Here is a 20,292-nt window from a genome sequence, read left to right as displayed (position 1 = left end):
ATTCGTGGAAAAAGTACAATTTTGATGTAGCAGTGTATTTTCTTTAATGTCCATAATAGCAGCAATATATACCAATGCAAATAAAATGCCAGCCACAAACTGTCTCATAGGTATACTTCAGAGATTAAAATGAGAAAGCATGAAGAAAGTATGAACAGCATTAAAATGTCATTAAAATTAATCACAATCGCTGATAATACTAGCTTGAAATATTTACCTAAATGTAACCTTAATAAAAAAAATTCTCATGTAAATGAAAGCAAAACAGCTGTGGGTTTCAATTTTGCTTTCATGATGGAAAGTTTATCTTGAAAAGGCTGCTCATTTTGAAGTATCTCATGTAGAAGTATTATAATACAAAATAAGATGCTATTAAACCCTGTAAAAAAAACCTACCATTTTCTTTTTCTGCTGAAAGATGGTATCAGTTTTGTTTCATTTGCCTTGCAGAGGGAATGGGTAGGGTCAGTTTGAAACCATTGATTTGATCCTGCACTTCTCGTTGTTATAATCACAGATGTTGAAGATGTGGTATCATAATTATGTGAGAGTAGAGACAGCATTTAAATACAAGTACACCTTGCAAAAGCCGGGACAGCAGAACACATGTTTAGATAGCAGGCAAAAGCCATTATTTCCACAATATATGCAAGAACAGCATATATGCATTCATTGCTTGTCATCACAGCTACCTGTGTCTTTCTCCTTTTCATTTTCCACTTAAGTAGGCTGTGGGAGTAAAGCAAGGCCAATATTCCCTTAGGATTAGAAAAATAATTTTCTGCTCACTTACTCAAAAATTTTACAGCTCTCCATATTCACTGGTCTTTATGCTATTTCTGCTTCATATGTCAAATTCTCTGATGGCTCGGGGTCTCTCCTTTACCTGATTATCTTTTTATATCTGCTTTCTTTCATTTTTCTTAAGTACTGAATCTTAACCTTTTTTTCTCTCAGAACTCAGTTCAGTGCAGTTTTGAGACAGAACTATGAATTTCTAGTATTAAGTCTTCACCTTGCCTTAAAATCTTAAAATACTGTTATTGCTTGTAATGTTGCTTTGTACCTCACAGAAAAATAACAAGCTTTCACTTTTGTGTGTATTTTGAATCATAACACTTGCTTGTGCTCTAGCAATATGTGATAACTTTCAGCAATATATATATAATACTTTTATATATGCTTCTTGTGAGCAGGGAAAATCAATTAAAATATGGGAATAGGAAAAAGCTGGATTTATTTAAAGTCTAAGGAATAGCATTGGTTTTGCTCCAATTATAAGGCTAGGTTCAGCCACTGTAACTTCATGAATAGTCAGACCAGAAATATTTTTGAGACTCTCAACTACAGCTTTAACTTCTGTTTGAAAGAAAAAGTATGTATTAGACTGAAGAACCTCTGCATTTGTTTTCACAGCAGAAGAAGAGAAAATCCAGGCTACATGAATAAGGAAGAGAAGAGGCAGCTGTGTAACAGTGTTTTTTCCTACCTTAATCCTGAGAATTCTTTCACACCGATTTCTTACATTTTTGTCCTGATGCAAGAAAGACCATACTCAATTTCATCACTCTTACAGTGTGAAAGGGTTTCTGAACAAACATAACAACAACACAAAAGGAAGGAAGAATCAGAGGGTGGCAGCAGCCTGACATAATGTCAAGTAACGCATTGTCTAAGGAATTAAGGTAAATTGGAAGTGATAGGGTAACAAAGGGTTGAATTATCTGCAGACATGCTTTATGTCTGCATTGCTGTACTCACATTTTCTCTTATTCCCTTGACAAAGTGTACTTCTGAAGGGACTTTATAAGCTGAACCAGAAGGAGCTCCCAGTTTCCTGTATGATAGTTTCCTTTTGTAGAAATGTGGAAGTAGAGACACTAGATGTTATCAGACTGGCTCTTAGAAGAATACTTGATTTTTCAACTTGACTCATACATCAAAACTTGCAAAGAACTGGAGCGCAAGACAAACTGAAACATTCAGGTAGGACTTACCCAATGCAGAGATCTTCATTTTTTGCTCCCAATTATTAGGCTGTACTATGATGTTGTCTCATCATAAGCTGGATTTCTCAAAGCAAATGAATCCTACTAAGAGCTAACTTTGCAATATTGATTTTTAAAGAGAAGCTAGAAAACTTTGCCATAAGCCTGTACAAGTTTATATGATATGGATGCATGCTCTGATGCAGTATTTCTAAGGGTTTTAAAAACAAAAAAACAAAGTCTGTAGTAATATATCATCAGCACCTTATATTACATCAGTTTTCCAGAGAGTGGATATTATTAAACAAACCACAAAACATAGAAATTAATTTTGTTGATTACCTGAAATGAATACTTGCAACTGACTCAGAGTTTAGATGTTGTATGTAGTTTATAGCATGTGATGCAAACAATTTTTTTCAGATGAACTCTCTTCTACCATTTTGATAAGTTCTAGGGAAATAATTTTTAGATAAAAAGCAATTTTCCTGCCAATTCAGAATGCTGGTCAACAACATAATTATCTGAATAATTACTGTTTTTTTTTTTTGTCAAAGAAGTCATCTTTTGAGTATAAACTTGTTCAAAGATGAAAAGCTGTGTATTTGACATACACTTTTGTTGCCTGTTCGTGGACTGCCAAGGAATCTGTTCTTGGTCTTGTCTCACCAGCTCACTTTAATCACTCAAAGGATCAGCCAGTGCCTTACTGACATAGGGCAAGTACCTTCAAACAGATACAGAAAATTCCATCTAATCCACTAAAAATTATGTGGCTTTACCTTTCTTGTGTTTCTGGACAGAGTAATATTTATGGTAATTAGGCTTTCAAGTAAATCAGAAAAAGCTGGGCTTTGTTTTTTGTTTTGTTTTGGGGGTTTTTTCTGGTTTGTTGTGTCTTTTGTTGGTCTTTTTTGGTTTTGTTTGATTGTTACTTTTATGTCAAAACACTAAATATAAAATGCTTGATTGTTCTTATAGGAAAGACTAACTCTTGAAGTACTTAAAGTGTTTCCTCACAGTCATAGGAGGTAGATCTTAATTAATCTTTCCAGTAACCCTGCCTTGTAGTTAATTAAAATTGTACAAACCACTCTAGCTTAATGCTGAATTCTAAACTTACAGTGATTAAAACGGTGAAGATAAACCCATTTTGGAGATTTCAGCTGACCTTGTAATTTGACATTGTATGCCTTTTACTACAAATGCAGACTCCTAAAGAAACAATAGCTTTCTACTGTCCATTTTTTCTAAGTGTAATTAAGAAGTCATTATTTTTAGAGCAATTTGACAGCAGATGCCTCTTCCATATTGTGACAGGTACCCTCAAAAAATTAAGTATCATCACACATGTATTTGTACATTCATATACACACACAGAGGCATGCATATATATATATATATATATATATATATATATATATATGAACAGCCTGATCTCAGCTGTGGTGCCATTCTGCCACACCACTGGTAGCAAATAGGGGAGAATAGGCCCAGATAGCATATAAAAAGCACGCACACTACTCTATAGCTTAGTGATTTGGATTTATATTATGGATATTCCTCCCCTGCAGCTCCCACAGTAGAATTACTTGTAACAGGGTGCCTGTGCTCAGATTCTGTCAGTGGAGTCTGTGGGGTGGCCTCTGTGAGAGACTGAGCCTTGTCCATGCCAGATGTAGCTAGTTCCAACCATGTGCTTTGCAGTTCCTATTTCTACCCCTTCCCTGCTGAGGTTTGGGAGTGAACAGGCAGCTGGGTGGGAGCTCAGCTTTTTATCAAGCCTAAGCCATCACAAACCATTAAAGGCAAAACACTGTTACCAGCTTTTCACGATGTTTTGTGATGGATTTATGGATTTAGTCTACTAGTGAGTACTACAATTCTTTTCAATGGTATTGGTAAAGGAAAGAATTCACCAAGGGGACAGTAGCACAGGTGGCATGATATTTAGACATTCAGATTCCACTTCCGTATTCCTTTATCCCTTGACTGACCTTGTCTAACATTGGTATAAACCTTCCAAGAACTAACTTAGATATCAAGAGGATTTGGTGCTATGCTGATAAAGACAGAGCAGCTATAAACAAGCAGCAGCAAGAAAGAAAGGCAGAGAAGTGGAATGGGAAGAGAATGCTTCCATCTGAAAATGTCCTCAGACTGAGTGACCAAAGGATGTAATCTGAGCTGTTCATAAAGATGAAATTGCACCCGCTGCCTCCCCCCCCCAACTTCTCAGTAAGAAGGTCAGTATTACACAATCTTTCATTTCTGCTTTGAACAGAAGGTGTGTGCATCTGTCTCACCTTCAGCTCATAAGAAGGATGGGAAGGACAGCTTCTATATTTGTTATTCATTAGTTTGCTTCAGTAGAAGAAGAGTTCAGGTGACTTCTTTTCTCTCTTGACTAACTTACTAGCATGGCATTTTTTCCTTATGTTATTTTTAAACTATTATTGTTCATTTTGACTATAAACACGATCTTAATCTTCTTGAATGTACCCATTCCACACACTGGAAATCTCACTAAGAATTCATATTCCTATGTTTAATACATGGAGCTGCTAATAAATCCATTGATAAAAGAATAGGAAAACCAGTTCTTTGCAGACCTCTGCTCTAATTACCAGACTTCCCTCACTGGTTGGTAGGTGGACTATGCTTTGTTAATTTTGTGCTGCAAATATTCCTTTGCTTTTTATCAGGGCCCAAAGAACGTCTGCATGGAATTTTAGTCATGTGAATAATTTCATGAAGAAAACTCCTTTGAGAACATCCTGTAACACATGCATTATTGTCTCAAAATACATGAGTTATTTTAAAACTTTGGTGAAAAAAAGTGATTATATAGCTCCTGCTCATTAAAATTTGGTCTTTGGTCAGGGGTGGTACTTTCCTTTTGGTCAAATGACAATCTTCTGATCAAGACACCCTGAAGTAAATAGTGATCTTTCTAAATATTTAATTTGGTTGCATGTTGTCTCCTTAATACATTTACAGATAGTTATGAAATAAAGACTATATATTGAAATAAGTATTACATTCTGATCAAGGAAATATTTATAGGGGAACAAAACCCTGTTTATTAGTGTTTGGAAAACAAACCAAAACAAAACAAACCAACCAGACTATCAGGAGTTGTATCTTGAAAATGTAGGAAAAGGGAATATTTTCTCATCCTAACTAAACTTTAGGGCATAAAATTGCATTAAGATCCATCACAGAAATTCCATGTTTTCTACCTGTTGACATTATGTATCATTACATGCAGGAAAATGCCAAGCATAACCTGTTGACATTTGGTTTAGGTTTGGTGCTTTGTTTGTTTTTTTTTTCCTGTGAGATAATTTTTTAACCTTTTCTGTGTTATTGCATGGGAAATTTTGACGCAACATGAAAGATAAATTAGTAGTTGTCAAAAGTTTAAACTGTGCAAGTCATCTGTACATCAAATGTCTTTGATATTTGACCCATTAGATATAGTCCTCCCATGATATCTCAATGTATGTTAGGCTTTGCTGCATGCTGTCCAAAAAGAATGGTTTATTGACCAGTTAGGAAAGCTACCGATGAGATCACAAGGGGGTTATGAATCATTGTGTCGCGGTTTAAGGTTTAAGCCCAGCCCGCTCACTTACTCCCCCCTTTCCTCCCCCCTCCCCCCCCCCCCCCCCCCCTTGCGGAGGGATGGGGAGGAGAATCAAAAGAATGCAAATCCCACAAATTGAGACAAGAACAGTCCAGTAAGCAAGGTATAACACAAACCACTGCTGCTACCACCACCAATAATAATAATAAGGGAAATAACAAGGGAAGAGAATACAACTGCTCACCACCCACCGACCGATACCCAGCCCAATCCCGGCAGTGATCTACCTCTTCCAGGTAACTGCCCCCAGTTTTACATCCTGGGCATGACGTGCAGTGCTATGGAATACCTCTTTGGTTAGTTTAGGTCAGGTGTCCTGTCTCTGCTTCGTCACAGCTTCCCCTTTTCCTTGGCAGAGCATGAGACTCAGAAAGTCTGCGGTCAGAGTAAACGTGACTGAGCAGCAACTAAAAACGGTGTTATCAGCACTGTTCCCAGGCTGAAATTCAAAAACACAGCACTGCACCAGCTAATAAGAAGGAAAAAATGACTGCTGCTGCTGAACCCAGGACACATTGTGTGGAAGGTAGTAACTACAATCCCTAGTTCTGCTGAGTTGTTTAACAGTAGTGACAAAAAGGCAAAATTAAAGAAATAAAAGGCAGGATGAAACAACCTTGCTCCAGCAATCAGCCATCACAAAGCAAGACAACTCTCTTTGAAACAAAACCTATGCGAAAGAATGAAAAACAGAAACACACAGAATAAAGCATTCATAAGTTTTTTGAACACAGTAGGGAGCCCTGTGAGGTTTATAATTCGCTTTAATGAGGGCATAATTAAAACTAGGGACAAGCTTTTAGATGCATTAAGACATTTCATTTGCTAACTAACTGCCACAATTTAAGCACATACTAATGTTGAACTTAATTGCCTTCTTTTCCTACCAGAGCTGCCTTCAGCAACTTAGAGCAAACATTTCCCCTGCTTTAAGACATCTGGTGTCAGTAGATGATTATCAGAGGAGTTTCCAGAAATGTTGTCTATGATTCTCTTACAGTCTTTTCCTAAAAAGAAAGGCAGCTGTTGGTTGGTGTAAAGGGTGTTGAGGAGGCTGGGGTGTTGACTTGTATACCATCCTCATGGTGTCGGAGAGAGCACAGCATGTCTCCCACTGTCTGCTCCCTTGTGTGCATTCCCTTTAGCTGCACAAGGAGGCAGGAGGCTTTGGTCAGCATTTCCTCCACAGTGTCTAGTTCCACAGGGATGCTACAGCCAGGGGGAGACTGTATGGGCATGACCAGGCAGTAGATGACATTGTCCTCCTGGACACTCTAGCCTTCATAGACACAGCCTATTGTAATGGCTGGCTGCAGCTGTGGCTTGAAGGTATGCTTGCAAAATCTTTGGCAGGCACAGAGCAAAGAAGCGCATCTACTAGCTCCTCCACTAGCTTGCACATCTCAGCCCTATATAGCACAGGCCACTGGATGCCATCAGCCCAGAATTGGCCCAGATCACATGCATCACCAAAGTCATCATTGTCTTCTTCTTCTATCTCTACTGTTCCTGCTCTTCTTGACTTCCATGGCTGCCCTGCTTGAAGCTGCTTTCTTGTGTATGGCTCCTCTTCCTGGTTCTCTGCACAAACATTGTGAGACACTCCCCCACCCTGCCCTCCTCAGGGTGGCATTAAATAATAATGATAACCTGAATATATATATATCAAAAGAATTTCTATGTTCTGGGACTGTTTCTGAATTCAAGCTGAATGTAATATGAAGGCTGAGAAATCTCCAGGCTTCAGCAAGGTTCACAGGGTATGCTTCCTTAGAATTTGGGTGCCACAGGATATGAGAAGCTTTGGGAATAAAATACTCAGGGGTTCTTAAAGTGATTTATAGAATCATAGAATGATTTGGGTTGGAAGGGGCCTTAAAAATCACCTAGTTCCAACCCCCATGCCATAGGTAAGGGCATGTTCCACTAGACCAGGTTGCTCAAAGCCCCATCCAACCTGTTATTGTGTTTCAAGTTGTTTTGTGATTATCTTTTACAATGTTTGCATTTTATGATAGAAGGAGAGACACTGTGCAAAATGAGACAAGACCCTGATTATTTCCTTGCTCTTCTAAGTTACCATGATCAAATTTTGTTTTTGACAAGGTGAACTTTCTGAAATGACTCAGGGGCAATTTTCTTCAGGAATACTTAGGAGTTTAGACCTTGATTCAGATTTTCTGTGTCAGGCATTGAGACTGTGGCATGTCATTGCTCTTTTTATTCAGGTAGTATAGAAGAAAAACAAAAGGCTATGGTAGGTGTTTTTAAATTATGACACATGGCGGGTTTGCCTTCTGTGTTCATTTCAGCTTTCATGTTTCATGATAGAAAACAGAGGAGGTAGTTTCCTTTGCATAAAGAAATTGCATCTCTGAGTCACTTAACTTAGAACTTCAAGACAAGACCTGAGGCTTAGCTAGCAAATTTGATTATTGATTTCTCACATCCTAGAGGACTGCTTTAACTAAAAAAGTAAGATAAAATGATGATTCTGTTACTTTCCATTCCTTCCACTTCCTAGCTTCTGGGGAAGGCATGCATTTTCTCTGTAGGGGTCACTGACATCTACAAATGAATGAAGAATACTGGAGTGAGAAACTAAGGTTCAGGATTCCTTTTACAGTAATTCCTTTCATCAGGCTGCAGTCAGATACCCTGCTGACTATCTTCTTTGTCTTTTTATGTCCTAGTAAGGAACTGTTACATGGATTATTGCAGGTGTGGCTGAAATTCCATTCATGATGAGGGATTTTTACTTCCTAGGACTGTTATTTTTTAAGATCAGTTTGACACTGGGGAGACAATAGAAATTTGGATGCCAAAATATTTCAGTCACAGCTCTATACAGAATTTTGTGGATTACATGGCTTCTTTGTGCCATGGAAGAGACAGTGCAGTCCAGTAGAGAAGCTGAGCAACTCATGCTAGGGGTTTCTCATACAGCCTCCTTGTCCTGTAGGAGATATGTTACAGTGTCAAGTGTAGCCATCCTATCTGTGGGGTGTGTGGTCCAGGGTCTAGGGAACTGTTCTTGCAGGCACCTCTCCTATCACCAGTTTCTCCTGTGTGATCACAGATACCATGAGTGCTAGAATGAGGCAGAGAATACTTGATTCTTGACTAGCCTCTTGAGTGTCAGTTGGGACCTAACAACTGGCCATAACCATCACTGGTGCTTGCAGTCTGCCTGATAGGGAATTCCTTCTTTTTCCAGTGACCAGCACATTTGCAGGTATCAGAGTGATTGGCAGATTGTTTATGCTAACTTATTCCTCTAGCCTTATAGTCAAGCTGCTACCTTGACAGGATTACACTGACTTCTGTGTTTTTTTTTTTCCATTGGTCTACCTATCACCACACAGCATCAGCCACCATCAGTGTAGAAGTCACTATGGGCTACTTTTCCTGTTCAACCACTTCTAAGGATAATTGTATAGCTATGGTGTTTGTCCCTAGAGAACAATGTCCTCAATGTTTTGCATGTGTTCTGGGGTGTCACCCAGCTCTAGGGACTCTTAGGCCAAAGTAAATGGTGGGATGATGTGTCTACCTGTGACGTAATTGCTTCTAGTTTACTGAATACTTTACCAGGTGAAAGCAAGCTGTCTTTACGTTCCTCCACTGTGGGAATAGAGTTCTTTGTGCATGGTGGAATACTGTCTAGCTTGCTTTGCTTCCAGTTTATACTGCATATGAAGCATTCAGGACAGCAGCAGACAAAGCTAAGGTCACTTCATTCAGGGCTTGCTAGTATGTCATCAGCCACTGTTGTCCATTTGGCTTTCTCAAGCCATACTACAGCATTGTAGTGGGAACTGGTTAGTGTTCTGCCCTTGCAGCTCTCCCATCCCAGCATTTCAGGAACTATGTAAAACACTTCTTCCCTTCTTTGCAGTTTGTGCTTCCTCCCACGTTGTGCAATGCCATCAGCAGGGTGCAGGAGTAGATGTTGAGGAATCATTGCAGACAGTCAGGCTCCACGGCAGCAGCTAGACTTCCCCACCCCACTCTCTCAGCCATACTCCTTGGCCAGACTCTGGCATGAATGCATCTGGCTTCTCCTCCCCTTGTTCTTTAATAACTGTGATGGGGCTACTTACAAGCACCCCTCATCACTGTTGGAGGTGAAGGAGGACCATACATCCCCAACTTCGATCTGTTCACAGCTGGGAACACTTGTTTACCATAACACCAGTCTCTTACCTCCACTTTCTGTACTCTTTTCCATGAAAAAAACTGTGTGCAAAGGAAAAAGCCCACAACGAAGCCTCCCACTGGGGACCCAGGAGGTTCTTATTTCTTATACTGTTCTTACATTATTGCCTAAACATTTTACCAGGTCTCATCCCTACACACTTTTTGGGATTTGGGGTTTACCAATGAACTTGAACAATGCACGCCATGAGAGCATCTGTTGTTGCACCATTCCCTTCCTGAGAGCAACGACTTGCTTCAACCTCAAGTCCCAGTCCCTAATACCCATCAGAATCCATATTACAGGTATCTGTGCTTTGAGTAATTGGTATCCCACTGCTGACAGCAAATTCACTATTGAACTAAATTAACTTTTTCAGTACAGGAGAGATGACACAGGCCGGGAGTAAGGTTGGGTGAGTCAGCATGGTAGTCCCAGCTGTACAGTGCTGGTTGCTGGACTGTGGGTTCTTCTGCGCATTTCTCTCAGGTTCTAGGATTGCCTGCTCTGCATAGCCGTTGATCACCCTCTGGGTCCAAGTTATTATTATTTTTATTTTTATTAGATTAAAGCCGCAATGGTTTCATACACTTTATTGTTGTAGCCCAGTGAGTAACACATTCACCTGGGATTAAGTCTTAAGCAGTCTTCAGTTAAAAAGATTTAAGCTCGCTTAACAAATGAGCCATCTGTAACTAAAATGCATTACCTTCCCCTGAGCATACTTTGGATTCTCATTTGCTGAATTTGAAAAGTCATAGAATCGTAGAATGGTTAGGGTTGGAAAGGACCATAAGATCATCTAGTTCCAACCATTCTTTCTGAACAGCAGAGGTGCTTTATCCTACACAATGTTGCCCAAGACTCTGTTCAACCTGCCTTGAGCACTGCCAGGGATTTACCATTTAGCACCGCTTTGGGCAACCTGTTCCAGTGCTTTACCACCCTCACAATAAAAAACTTATATCTAACCTGAACTTCCCCTGTTTTAATTTGAACCCTTCTCCTATAACCTCTGGTTGACTGCAGCTTTTGAGACAAACTGGGGGGAAAATAAAGAAAGAAAAAGACTTTTTTATTATGCTCATCTTTCAGTACATCTGTGAGACTGTTTGCTTAATGATACTAACTTAACTACACTTTTAAAAATCATGGTGAAAGCTGCATTCTTCAAGCTTGCACGTTGAAATCTTAGATTCTAGGTCTTACAGTATTTATCAGTTAACATATAATGTTATATATATAATATATATATAAATATATATTATATAAAAGTTAATATATACAAAGGCAGAACCAGCAATAGGAAATAAACCAAGAAAATCAATACCAGAATTAGAAGAATGGAAGCAAGGTAGAAATAAAAGGAAAATAAAATGATAATATATAATAAAAAATTCCTATGATTATGACGAGATTTGATGAACTCTCAGATTATTGCTGTGAATGTATTTCAGTAATAAATATTTGATATTGGTTATATTGTGTTGGGTGATATAAATGTATGTATATTCTGTACTTACAGAAATATTCAGGAGTTTCCTTTAAGAAATCTATTATTTTCAATCCTTGAAATAGAGAAAGGACTATTTCCTCAATTATTCAGCTTCAATCATCTGAAAGGAGAAATCGATTAAGAATGTCTATTATAATTATGTCACCATTAACATTAATCATCAACTAATTATGGCTGTAACTTGTTTCTAAAAGTACTAACCAATTCTCCTGAAAAGGTCATATAAAAAGATATCTTTCCCGGTCAAGTAATGGGATCCTGAAAAATTCACTTAATTTACTAAATATATAAAAAATGCTATTAATCAAGCATAACCTAGCAACAAAAAAGCTTAAAAATTATTTACACCCGTTAGTCCTAATTTTTTGTTTCACTTCTGGAACCATATCCTTTATTTACTTTCCAGTAGTTTATTTTTGGAATAATGCTTAACCTACTTAATAAAAGCCATATAATGGCATGGTTAACACATTCCTCCAAACTAATCATAGAATCATATCCACTTCAAGTTGATTAGATTAGTAATGAAGTGCAGTAAACTCAGTTGACTGACTACTAAAGACCTTAAAGAAGTAATTTCATTTTTCTAAAACTCAATTTCCTCATTTCAGAGATGTTACTAATGATTTTAGTCATATTTGAAAACCAAGCTAAATACTTTCAATAAATAAAAATATGCATAATTTAGCATATACAGGACTGAGATACTAGTATTATCATCCAGAATAAGAGTTACAACTCAGGCAATTCCCTTCCTTAGTCAGAAACTAGGCTAATTGCTTTGTTGGTGAAAAATTATGTTGCATGTATTAGCAAATTAAATGTGCTCTCTGGTATTCTTTATTTTTTGATTGTGTTTCACTTGTGCAACTGTTCTGAAATTTAGTCATAGTAATAACTCAAACTGCTGATAAACAGCAGGTCACCTAGAACGAATTGGAAATTTCCAATACAGCAGTTGTATGGTTAAATCAAGATTAAAAGAGAAACAAAGAAGGACCTCTGGACTAAGTAAATGGAATATTAAAAAAAATATTTACTTCCTTATTTTTATGGATATAATGCTTTGTCTTAGCCAATGTATTTTAATTTTCTTGTATAGGACTAATATTTTATATTTTTTTGTATAAGACTAGTATTTTACCCTGGATATTGTTTTACTCTTGTTGCTGTTTTGAAACCTGTAAAAATTGCCCACAGCTTATCGAACCAATTAGAGAACTGCCCCATCTGGTTAGAATAATTTCCCTCTGTTTCACAGCTGAGATTTAATCTAAAAAACTAGTGGTTATGGAGAAACAAACTTGACTTATAATCCCCAAATAAATCTCCCTTTGCAGTGCTTAATTAAGAGCAATACAAGTGCAAATTTTTCCCATTCTAACTTACACAAGTCTTGTACAGTATACAGAAAATAATAATTGTCTAAAAATACAATACTCAGAACGTAGTTTTTTGATTCTCAAATGTGAATTTAAAGTAAGTGAAGGGTGTGACTTGAAGCTTACAAAGGACTGCTAGAATGGCCATCTTTGCTTTTTCTCTAGGTATATATGACATAATTCAATTTACTCTATTCTTACAATGCATTCAGGAAAATAATACATTGTAAATCAGGAAATAGATGAAAAAGCAAAATGAACATCCTTTGAAAGCATGACTATTATACTAAAAATGAATGGCATTGAAGATCTGTTTTTTCTTTGTTTGTTTTTTTGCATCTATACATAATAGAGTTTTAAAGAAAGAAAGAACTTATTTAGGCTGAATTTTCTGTGATCCTGAAAATATTCAGTGAATTTACAGGTGATATACATATATATATACACACACATACACACACAAATTATCAATAATTTCACATGATATTCAGTTTCTACGTATTAAGTTCTAATGCACACATACACTGTTGGGCCCATCCATTCTACTACTATGCTAAAGATTTTTATGAAACAACCAAGCAAAGCAGAGTTTACATATAGCGCAATATGTAAAATATGTTGAATTTGAAGTAAGGTTTCCAATTAAACGTCCAAAAGGCTCTGTCTAGAGAAAAGTTTCACAAGCTTCAGAGCTCCCTACATCCCAAACAGCATCTTCTGCTCTGGTCTAGATGATTTAAGGAATGATATAGATGATATTAGGAATAAATTCTTTACTGTAAGGGTGGTGAGGCACTGGAATACGTTGCCCAGGGAAGTTTTGAATGCTCATCCCTGGCGGTGTTCAAGTCCAGGTTGGACAGAGCCTTGGGTGAGATGGTTTAGTGTGAGGTGTCCCTGCCCATGGCAGGGGGGTTGGAACTAGATGATCTTCAGGTCCTTTCCAACCCTAACTATTCTATGATTCTATGATTCTATTTTTTTGGGGACTATTTGCAGTGAATACTATGATTGATGTTTAGGACAAAGCAGATTATTTCTCTTAAATCCCAACTATTGTCTGCCCTTTATACGCATAGGTAAAAGGAAGGTAGTCAGTGATAAATTGGACATTTGACTTTAGTGTCTGCATACTTAATGCCTCCTCTTCCCTGTTACTTCAGCTCAAACTATAACTCTGGTGTCTGGAAAACAGGCTAATCTAATGATTTATGTCAAATCCTTGTCCTACAAGAATGAAAAGGCTGCTAATAACATGAAATAGCAGACAAGTTTCATGATGTATTGTCACCTTTTTCCCTGTAGATTCTGACTTTCTTTGTTTCTTTTCTTTCAAATAAAAAGAACAAAACAAAAAAACCCACTTTGTAATGAAATACTTGCCATCTAATTATTAATGCAGATTTATTTTTTAATTATTTTAATTTTGTATGGCTTCACTTAAGATATGGTTTTACTCCAATGATAAAAAACAGGAAAACATCAAACAAAGATTAATTTCAACCTACTTAAAGCAGAATTATATACTTGATAAAAAAAAAATCAGTTAGATGAAACTGAGTGAAATTCAACATACATTTAACAAAGATAGATCATGCTCAATTTACCTGATAAACTCTTGGAACGGATAATTGATTATATTTTTTTTTACAGTAGGAAAATACAATTGATCTAATCTTCCTAGACATAAGTAAAGACCTTGATAAAGTGCCCCATTACTAGGAAATCTAGAAAAAAGCAGAGATTTGTCAAGCAAAAAAGGAATTGTTCAAAAGGAAAGCTGATATTGTTGAAAGGGGCCCACCAGTTTATTTGTGCAGGAAGAAGCTCATAAGCAGTCTTATTTAATATTTAATACTTTTCACCAACGATTTCTACTAAAATAAGAAGGGGAAGTCAATAACATTTGCTGACAGAAAATAAGAAAGCAATAATACTTTGGATGAGTGGTGTTCTATGTAGATGATGTTGAAAACATAATTTATAAAGTGGAATTGCATTGCTTATCCAAAAATGTAGAACATACATTTTGGCATCATAAAAAGCCCTTCTGGTACAACAAGAATTCAATGTTGTACCATTATGAAATTCTGAAAGGTACTTAAAAAAAAAAAAGAAGCTATGTGTGTAAATCTGTCAGAGGTTTCCTATGGTTAACAGAATCACAAGGTTGGGAAGAGAGAAAAGGTAACATTAAAATGTATTACATAGGGAATCTACAGATTGTAGGTTTGGCCATCTGTCAAGTAAACCCCATTGGTTCATTCATAAGCATAAAATTACTATATTCTTTGAAATAGTTGAGCACTTTCATTCCAAGAAAATGGGTAAAAATTAAGTTTTCTCCAAGAAGCGTTGATCTTACCAAGATCCATGTATGTTCATGATATGCAATAACTTTTGTCATTTGCATCACCTAACATAAAATGTTCATCACTGAACATTTCTGATTAAAAAACATTTCTGAAATATTGCTATGTTCCAAGGCTTTATGAAAGTGACAGTATCTATACCATACCTGCAGCCTTACTGAGATTTTCAAGTAGCATTAAGAGAACTTGATATTTTTTTTTTATGTAATGATTAAATTTAACACAATTGTTCTTTAGTGGATTGTTGTGTTTTCCATAATTGTCTGTTATCATAATCACAATATTTTTTCAGAGAAACCTTAAGGAATCCCTGTTTCCTTCTAGAGACTTACTTTACCTCCTCTGGTTGAAAAGTCCTCCATTTAGCATAACTACAGTTCCTATAGAAATAAAATTTCTCCCTTGATTAAATGAATAATAATTATATCACAGTATCACAGTATCACAGTATGCTAGAGATTGGAAGGGACCTCAAAAGTTCATCTAGTCCAATCCCCCTGCCGGAGCAGGAACACCTAGATAATGTTACACAGGAATGTGTCCAGGCGGGTTTTGAATGTCTCCAGGGAAGGAGACTCCACAACCTCCCTGGGCAGCCTGTTCCAGTGTTCCGTCGCCATCACTGAGAAGAAGTTTTTTCTCAAGTTTAAATGGAACCTCCTGTGTTCCAGTTTGTACCCATTACCCCTTGTCCTATCATTGTTTGCCACTGAGTAGAGCCTGGCTCCATCCTCGTGACACTCCCCCTTTATATATTTATAGACACTAAGAAGGTCACCCCTCAGTCTCCTCTTCTCCAAACTATAGAGACCCAGCTCCCTCAGTCTTTCCTCATAAGGGAGATGCTCCACTCCCTTAATCATCTTTGTTGCCCTGTGCTGGACTCTCTCCAGCAGCTCCCTGTCCTTCTTGAACTGAGGGGCCCAGAACTGGACACAATATTCCAGATGGGGTCTCACCAGGGCAGAGTAGAAGGGAAGGAGGACCTCTCTCGACCTACTAACCACCCCCCTTCTAATACACCCCAGGATGCCATTGGCCTTTTTGGCCACAAGGGCACAGTGTTGGCTCATGGTCATCCTGTCGTCCACTAGGACCCCCAGGTCCCTCTCCCCTACACTGCTCTCTAACAGGTCGTTTCCCAACCTATCCTGGAACCTGGGGTTGTTCCTGCCCAGATGCAGGACTCTACACTTTCCCTTGTTATATTTCATCAAGTTATTCCCTGCCCAACTCTCCAGCCTGTCCAGGTCTCGCTGGATGGCAGCACGGCCTTCTGGCGTGTCAGCCACTCCTCCCAGCTTAGTGTCATCAGCAAACTTGCTGATAGTACACTCAATTCCCTCATCTAAATCGTTGATGAATATATTAAATAATACCGGTCCAAGTACTGACCCTTGAGGCACTCCACTAGTTACAGGCCTCCAACTAGACTCAGCCCCATAGACTACAACACAAAATACTTCATTATCATTATTAGTTGGAATATAATAGTAAGTGAACTGTTCAGAATCACCACCTACTATTCTTCAGTCTTCAAACTCTGATTTCTTTTTCTCTGTAGCTTTTCCTATTCTTGATAACTCTTTATTATATTAAGCACTTTTATTTCTTCCATTACAGATCATATTAAAACATATCCTTATTTTATAGAATATTATTTGTTATAGAATATATTTTATATACAAAATATAAATGCATGTTGCATATCTAAATATATTTACATATCGAAATGTATTTTTATACCTCTAAATATCTTCTTCCTCTGTGACATAGGAAAGTTCTGTTTTTTCCAAGGCATTACTGTCTGTGACTTCTTTTGCCTTCTTTTTAGTGTGAAAATCTTCAGAAGTCAGTTGCTGTGTGTGTTTTGACCCATTAAAATTCATCATGTAGAGTAACTGCTTCTGTAGCTAAATTCCAACTTCCTTTCCTCAGGCATCCTTTTCAATTTTCTCTTTAGCCTTCATCTTCCCAGATTATTTTGCCCTGTAATGCTACTAGCATTACCTGGAGCTAGAAAATAAGAGGTTCGCAATCCATGCTGAAATGTGAACTTCTGGTATTTAGTTTTCTTTACAATTTTACTATTCCTTATGAATAAGTTAGAATTGATTGTAGGTAATTACTTTTACGAGAGACAGGATAACAATAAAATCTATCCTGTGTTGTTTGTATATAAAATTACATGAGGTTTCATTTCTGGCTGTTTATTTGTTTGTTTTGTCACAATTTGGACCTGAAAGTTAGCTTAATGTGGAGCCAGGAGCCTAATTGTGCTTGAACTCCTTGAGTTGCCAGTAATCTTTCTGAGCTGAAACTTCCTGTGATCCAGTTCGGCTGTATTCTCTGATTTTTAATGATTTCTTATATTTTTAATGAATATTTCAATAAAAAAAAACAAACCTTTGTTGTTCTAAGCTGAAAAGCAAATGGTGGTCCAGAGCATGCTCCCCAACACCTTCAAGCTGACCTACCTGCACTTGGGGCCAGTGGTGGGACATAGCACAGTGGTGAAATCTTGGCTCAGACTGCTGGTAGAAAGATGGAGAAAGGCTCACTGGGCTGGTCCTGCTTCACTCCACTTCAGCTGTGGCTCTCCCCCTTATCCTGGAGCTATGTCACAGCCATGCCATGTCCCTGCTGATCTCAGCCCTGATCCCTTCTTAGTGACTTGACTTTAGATGTCAGGAGCCATAAGGGCAGTCTGGCAGGAAGGGGAAAATTACTGAGCAGAAGAAAAACACTGCTGAAAAATACTGTCAGACTACAGCTTGGGGTGGTGGACCCTTGTCGGGCATGCCCCTGCCCTGCCTCATTAGCATCCCCTGCTCCTAGTGCGCCTTTCCTTATAGGACAGCCCAATCTTGCTGCTCCCGGACTATTTAGTTTACTTTTATTTGGTTAGGAATTATTCTGATGTTAAATTAACAACGCAGTGGGAAGGATGAAATAATACAGTTTAAGAATACATCATTGCCTTCAATGCAGATGGATGCAAATTAATTCATTATCCTGGAAGAAAGAAAACCACCACCAACAACAAAAAATTCCTTTCCTGTGTTTTTATTATCTTACATTATTTATTTATAATTTTTATTATATTATTTTATTATATTTATTTTACTATCCTGTGGTTTTATTTTTTTAATATTTTGCATATATTTTGGTAGCTACAACTAAAAAAATACATTCACAGTGTGTTACAAGAATGTACTTAATGAACAGTTGACAAAAAATAATTACATTACTTTACAAGATCAACAACTGTTAAATTAATACTATTGAGTCAACTGCAACTAATTGTAGGTAACCGCTATGAGAGGTACAGGACTCTTCTTCCAATCAGCTAAAGCCACTGATTTTTGTCTTAAAATTTGTTTAATTAGTTTTTAAATTTACATTTCATTAATAAGTTCTCTTTAAATGAAGAATAACTATTATATTGAAATTGAAATGGTAGATAAGAATGTCCCCTGTATCAGTTAAGTGCAAACAATCTGATCTGTGCTTTTGTCATACCACAACTTAATTGCTAGGCAGAGGTTTCCTCTAGCTGGCAGGTTTAACAGCATATGTCCTGCCAGCTCTCATTTGTCAGTATGCTGTGTCTGTTTAATTCAGCTCTGCAAAGTGATTTTAAAAAACATTAGATTATGCTGCCTCAAAATAATGTTACAACTTCTTATTGTCTCTCATTGACTTCCTGATTTTCCAAAACAGAATTACTTTGTTGTAAAGTCTGATGAAACAACCTTTTTTTTGAATTGGAAAATGTACTAGAACAAAATACAGAATGGGATAAAGAGAAAAAGAGAGCCTTCACTTTTTTATACTTAGTTCTCATCAGTGATACTTACAGATGTAAAGAAAGCCATTTTTTTTTTTGTGAAATATGACCACTCCAAACATAAAATTATGTTTTCAGGCCACAGGGGAACACTGCCTGCCTCAGATAAGACCAATATTAAAGTGCTGTGTGTTACAGGTAGTCTGCCCTTCTGATGTAGATGCAAGTTTCTCTGCATTACATAGCTACTTTAAAAACTGGTTAGTAAAATTGAGAATTAATTATGGCAGAGATTTAAATTTAATATTTATTTAGATATTATACTATTTAACCACTTGCTTTTTCATAAGTTTTCTAGTGTCATGAGTTTCAGATGTTTTCTGTCCAGTTCAGATCTCACTTCCTCTGTATCACTGTCTTCAGTTACAAATATCTGGGGCTGCCATGTTTCTCTGCAATGGACGTTACTGCCACCTGAGATCACAGTTATACTTGCTATGTATTCTTTATTCTTTCATGTCAAAATGAGAACCTTTTCTCCATGGCCACTTTCATATTAGTTTTCATGAAGAGAAGTTATATTTAGTCTGAAGTTCTTTAAAAATAAGTTCATTGGAATTGCAACTTATGAGCCATTCTTCAAATTTCAGTTAGTGTAGGAGATTAATAGGTCTTTTTGAGGCTAAACCCATTTGTCACATCACTGGTTTAACACAAAAATCTTTAGCTGGTTGATCACTGAGTCTGCAAGAGGAAGTGCTGATAGAAGCAGTCTCTGGTATCAGAAGGAGAAGCTTAAACATGGTCATGAAGCCAAGACATTTATATCACTATGCATGTCAGATACTGAGGGAGGGAAAAAAGGTGCCATAGTGTGCTTCTATAAATAATGTGGAGACTGGAACTCTAGGCACTACAGTCCAATGCCCTGCTGACAAAAATTATATAGGAAGCTGGGACAAAGGGTAACTTTTATATAAGATAGATTAACCTAGGGAGATAAGAATGAATTTTCATAAAATTAACGTTTCTCCCAAGACATGAAAGAGAGCTGGAAAATAACCAGTCTGCAGAAAGGAGAAATGGTTGTCAGGGAGAGGTAATGAATGGAAGAAAATGTCACATTTTGAAAAACAGAAACAAATGTGGTACTGAAATGTTCATGGCAGAGAAAGTGTAAAAAAGATGTTTTCCAATGAGATTTAAACTGAATAGATCTCACATGGGTTGCACACATAATGCTATATAATGCCACATTTACAGGTTTTACTTTCTGAGGGTTTTGGACAATAATGTCAGAAAGTGTTTGCTAGGTTTCAGTAATACTTAAATGTTACTCAAAATACAAGTTACTCAAGGATTGCTTTTTCCGAGCTCAAGATCAGAGCATCCCGAAA

The sequence above is a fragment of the Pezoporus flaviventris genome, unplaced genomic scaffold, assembly GCF_033815535.1.
Source record: "Pezoporus flaviventris isolate CSIRO_AGI_PZ_B2104156 unplaced genomic scaffold, CSIRO_AGI_Pfla_v1 ptg000003l, whole genome shotgun sequence".
NCBI lineage: Eukaryota > Metazoa > Chordata > Aves > Psittaciformes > Psittacidae > Pezoporus > Pezoporus flaviventris.
Note: the sequence above shows the minus strand (reverse complement) of the source record.